Raw genomic sequence first — 6,198 nt, forward strand, 5'->3', positions numbered from 1 at the left:
TATAGTCCATTACAAGCCCATTACTGCAGCCTCATGGCCCCATTCTCTTCTTTTATTCTGTATCTCTTTATGGCGTTAAGTAGCTAAATAATGATAGCAGAAGGGGCGTCAGTACTAGCAGGGCGGCTGCACACTCAGGCGAGCAGTTCTTGGCAGGAAAGACGGCAGGAGAGACAGCCAACACCACTTGAGCTGCGTTTCCACCTCACTGTCAAGCTGTCCACCCTCAAACTTTGGAAATGTCTGAATTAAGTTTGTTTCCACCAGATCAGATAGATGCAGTAAGTCTGACAGAAAATTGAAAAGTCTTCGAGAATTGATTGAAGAATTGGTCAAGTTATTTTTTTTATCTTAAAGGTGGGGTAGGCAATTTTGGAGAAACCAGCTCGAGTGCGCTAGAATTTGAAAATACACAACCGGAAGAAATCTGCCACTTCCTTACAGAGCCCCTCCTCCAACACACACAAACGCGCACATGACCAATGAGGGCACGAGATAAGTTTGTGCACAGATGGAAAGCTGACAGGCAGGTAGGCCATCCAGTTATTTTAGCCGGGCCGGCTCAGATGATTGGTCGTGCTTTTTACAGCGCTACGGCTTCCACAGATGACATTTTTTTATGGATTTTTTGTCAAAGCACTTAAGATATTTATTGCTATCGGGATGTTAAGAGCATTCCATGGAATATAACAAAAAGTGTATCTCGAGCCGGTTTCTCAAGCGTACCTACCCCACCTTTAAGTGACAGATAGTGTTGCTCATATTTCATGCTGTCTAAAAATTGGGGTAAAAACAGCAGAGTGGAAAGATAATGGTGATTCACGAAGGAGGCATCAGAGGTTCCCCAGAGTTCCAGACCCTGCGATCTATGTAATGAGGAGGATGCCTGGAGGAAACGCAAGGTGGAAGACTCGGTCACCCTCTGGGGTGGGAGCTGCCCACGCACCATTAGCCTCTCAGCGACCTGGCTGACCTCTTCGCCTTGGCCACAGAGCGAATGGAAGCCCATCGATGAGCCTCAGAGGGCTGCAACCATGGCTTCCTCGACTGTGTCAAGCAAACACCATGTGTCAGCTGCCCAATCAACTTCCAATACGGCATATGTGAGTGGGACATCCTGCTGGCAGCCATGTTTTGAATGTTGGCTCAATGCAATGGCTGACACACACACATCGGCAGACAAAGCTAAGGGGATTGTGAAAGCTAGACAACGACTCATTCCCTACTCCCAATGTCCCATGGATTTGCCATTAACAGTGTTCCATGTGCCGCTCAGATGGGACCATAGACTGAATACAAAAGTGGAAGTACTCACACTGATGTCATCCATTAGTTTGTGGACTACCATTTTAAATCCTTTCGCCGTTGCCACCTTGTACTAAAGGAACCAGAAGTTACACGAAATGGTAGACCTAAATTCAACCGGACATTGAACAAGACTTGTATGCGACAAACATTAAACTGTTTAATTTAATAAACTAAAATCTTTGAAAGCTTTAAAGTCGGAAGACATCACGGAGAACACAAAGGGAGTTGTCAATCACAAGGTAGCATCGCCCGAAAGCATCCCCTGCTTAATCTTCTAATTTACTGTAAATGGGACCATAATTTGCAAAATGGACATCATGCTGTATCAAAAATGACTTGGAACTAGAGGTTAAGACAATGAATTAGGAATCTAGGAAATTAGAAACTGAGGTAATAAGTAAGATGCAGGGTCATTTAGGGTCGTCTTTTCTTTAGACTTTTATTCAGTCTAACTTTTGTTGTAAGCAGTGGTGCTGCCCCCTGTTGGATATTAGAGAGGGTGCAGGTTTTTACTTTACCACTAGATCTACTTCCCAAACCCGTAGGTTTCTTTTTGCAGGTATCTATGGCTGGAAAATGTCTTTGCCCCCTACATCCAGTTCATGATAGGTCAAACAGAGACTTGAAAGCATCAGAACCAACACAGTCTCACTCCCTGATCGTCCAATAGCGACGCTTGGTCAGGGTCCTTTGGCGTGCAGTTGTGACGCGCCGAGTCTCCTTCAGCTTCATAAACGGACGTGAAGAGCTTTCAAGTGATTGCAATATATTACCATCGGCGGCGGTATTTGACGCTCAGGGAAGCACCGCATCGGTCCATGTCGGCGGCAGTTAAAGGCAATGTGAGCGTCCATTCCCATTGGATAACGGAGGATTTTACACCCGGAAGTAAGTATTCTCCTTACTGTCGATTGATTTTACAGTGATATCTGCACTACTCATCAACTCAAACACACCAGATTAGCCTTGTTAATTACACAACATTGATTGGTTTAAATTGTGTACAATGCTTTTGTATTTTTCCCTTCGATTCGGAGAAACAAGTATTTTTTCTAAGTTTAGGATTGCCGAAAACACTACACTACCCAGAATCCTCAGCTATCGTTCCGCTTTGCTCGACAAACCCTGTGATTAGTCCTCAAGCTCTGTGATTGGTTGACCTCCAACTGCATTCCATATGAAAAAAAACGTTTCGTAAAAGATAAAATCATACTTTATTCAGCAGTGCTTGCTTTACTCTTTAAAAGTCATCACATGAATGCATAATAAATGGTTCGGCTGCATTAAATATTACACATCTGTCGTAGTTCTTTATTTATCTAGAGATCGGGCCTCAGAATAGACCTGAAACTATTCTTTTACCGTTCTGTTTTAATTTCACAATAAAGTTAGTAGTAATAATTTGTTTTGATTTTATTGTTTTTTATTAACTACTAGACCGCTGGGTCATGTTAAGACCATCTTTTCTGTGTTGCTGTGGGTTTTTTACATCGCTTTTGTGTTACAAATATCAAAACAATAACAAAATATATCCGTCGTAAACTAAACCGGAAACAGCAGTATATTTTATTGTGTTAACACTGTAAACTTGACAGCTTTTTAACCCAAACCACCTACTGGTTAAAGCAAGTTATTACACGTTTAGAGTAATTGCAATGCAGGTAGATTGTGTTGCTTTTTAATGACTGTTTTAAAATGCTTTTTTGCGGAATTGCCTTGTGTTGACAGGTGCTGTATAAATAAACTTGCCTTGCCTAAGGTCTGTTCTATATGGGGAAAGTAGAAGGTCAATGATAGAAATATAGAATAGAAAATATCAAGAAGATACTGTAAGTGATCTCTACAATAAAACAATTTAGTGCAGGACGTCCAAAGATATTAATAGGAGGATGTGCAAAACAGACAAACTAATTAGGTTTTATTAAAACATTAAATAATACTTTAGGTTAAGGTCTTCTTTTAAATACATGTAAGCATAAAGCTTTGGGGGTATCTACAGATAAATATTAAGTCTGACAAAGTACTTAAAGTCTAATATATTGCATGGTTTGTTTTGGGACTTGACAATCAACTTTCCTGCAATGTTAACTATGTTGAAGCACTTATTTTAACCGATATTATACATATGTATTGTACTCTTATAAGATGTATGTAGATAGAATAAGAAATGTGCAGAATATGACAGTTTAATGGTGGAGGTACACAGATATCGATAGATGTCTTGTAATGCACTGTTGAGGAACCTGTGACCCAAGTTTTTAATTCATTGCATAACTACACCGTAGTTGTGTATATGATATGTCAATAAACCTTAGAAAATCTTGAAATCTTGAAAGGGATGTGCAAAATAGCCATTATATACAGTCTTTAATGAACGATTAGAGAATAACGAGTAATGAATATGCTTTATAGGGATCTGCAGATAAATGTTTAGTCTTCTCAAGCACCAACTATCAAATATCTCGTCTGATTGTTGGCACTTGACAATCACCTTCACTGAATTTTACTCAGGTGTAACTAAAGTCCTCTCCTGCTGATGTTCAAGCAGCATATTATCCCTCATCGGACGCTGGAGAGGACGCTGGCGTTGACTGTTCGCCGCTTCTCCGCCTCTGTTACTCTCTGTTCTTGCAAAAACTTCCGAATTGGACTACTGCCCTGCACTGCACTGCACTGCACATTGTTTTTAACATTTTTAACTTACTTTATCTTCTGCCTCCATTGCTGGCTGTAGCCGGCTGCCCTCACTCAGCCATCAAAGTGCCGGGTGGCTACTGCTACCTGCTACATCACCTATTTGTCTGTCTCCACCCCACGCAACAACCGTGGACTCTCTCTGCCTCCTGCCTTCATCTCTGGGGTGCATCTGTCCTGTCCCGCTGTTCACATCCTCCTGCCATGCCGTGGATCTTCCTCGTCTCCACAACAATCCTCCTCCTCTGTGCACCTAGCCTGCTAGCCGCTATCGCTGCTAACACACTGCTCCCAGCCTTTCCACCTGTCATCATGCTGAAATACTCCATCTCACAGCTTCTGTCACTCAACATCTCCTCCACCCCGTCTTCCATCTCAGCCATCAGACTTCTTGGACTCCTTCGTCGACCCCGCTACATTCACCGAAGCACCCGCCGCAGTTTTGTTTACTTTCAGCACGGACAATCCATACCATCCATCTGCTCTACCCAACGCACTGTCGCACACCTGACGCGTCATCAGAATGCAACTCCTACTGCTCCTCTTACACTCTCCCCCGCTCATCTACACTCCCAGCGGCATGAAATACCCGGAGCGGATCCCACTCCCCTCCACCACCCAACACATATAACAAGCCATTTCTCCCCACCATCAAGCCCCCCTCCTCTGCCCCACTGCCTCCCCTCTCGTGCCCACACCTGCGCTGCTAACCCAGACAACCTCATACCTATCCAGCCTGCCACCACCCCTCCAACCCCCCACTTGACTAATCTTGCCCTCCTCAATATCCGGTCACTCAACAATAAAGCCCACATCCTCCACGAAATAATTCTGGACAAATCCATCGACTTCCTTCTGCTCACTGAAACCTGGCAACAACCCAATGACTTCTTCTCCCTCAATCAAACATCCCCCCCTGGTTTTAATTACATCACTAAACCCCGCCCCTCACGCCGTGGTGGTGGGCTGGCTGTCATCTACAACCAGAACATCCGGACTACAGAACTCACCCTCCCCTCAGTATCATCCTTCGAATTCCTCGCCTTCAAAACCACTCCCTCACTGACAGTTATCCTCATTTACCGCCCCCCCCAAACCACACCCCTCCTTCCTCTCTGATCTCACTGAACTCCTCACCATTGCTTCATCCCTCTCCCCACGTATGTTACTCCTCGGCGACCTCAACATCCACATGGACTCCCCCACCTGCAAATTCGCTTCTGAATTCTCCTCCCTTCTGGACAATTTCTCATTTACCCAACATGTCACCTTCCCCACCCATGATAAAGGACACATCCTTGACCTTGTCTGCTCCACCAACCTCCCAGTACTCGACCTCCACCCCTGCCCCTTTCCCCTCTCTGACCACAAACTCATACAGTTCATCATCGCATCCCCCGTCCGCCACCCCCCCCCCCCCACCCAGGAACATCATCTTCCGTAATTTACGCTCTGTCGATCCCCAGCACCTCTCCGACCTGCTATCCTCTACTCTCCCCCTGGACTCGAACCTCAGCTCACCCGATGAACAACTCAACCACCTTAACTCCACCCTACTCTCCTCCCTTAACAGCCTGGCCCCCCTCAAAAGGAAAAATGTCACTTTTAAAACCTCCTCACCCTGGTTCACCCCTGCACTCCGAAAATTGAAGCAAACCGGCCGCCAGCTTGAACGCCTATCCATGAAATCATCCCTCACAGTTCACCATGAATCATACAAACTCCATCTCACTACCTACAGAGACGCCCTCACTGCCGCAAAATCTGCCTACTTCTCCACCATCTTTACCGACCCCTCCCGTAACCCCAGGACCCTCTTCTCCACCGTCAACAAGCTCCTCAAACCCCGTGCTGACACCCTCTCTTCATCCACTTCCACCTTATGCAGTTCATTCCTCCAGTTTTTCTCTGACAAAATCACTGCCATTAATCTCTCCCTATCCACTGCTTCTCACACACAAACATCTCCCCCAACACCCACCGCCACAATTTCTCCCTCCATCTCCCTGGACCTCCCGAGCCCCCCTCCCCACGGCCGCCTCTCCCAGTTCACTCTGGTTACCCCCCCTGAAATACTCAAACTGATCAGCTCCTCCAAACCCACAACCTGCTCGCTTGACCCCTTACCCACCCCTCTACTGAAGTCCTGCCTCCCCATCCTCTGCCCTTACCTTGTCAACCTTTTCAACTCCTCCC

The sequence above is a fragment of the Trematomus bernacchii genome, unplaced genomic scaffold (genome assembly GCF_902827165.1).
Source record: "Trematomus bernacchii unplaced genomic scaffold, fTreBer1.1, whole genome shotgun sequence".
NCBI classification, from domain to species: domain Eukaryota; kingdom Metazoa; phylum Chordata; class Actinopteri; order Perciformes; family Nototheniidae; genus Trematomus; species Trematomus bernacchii.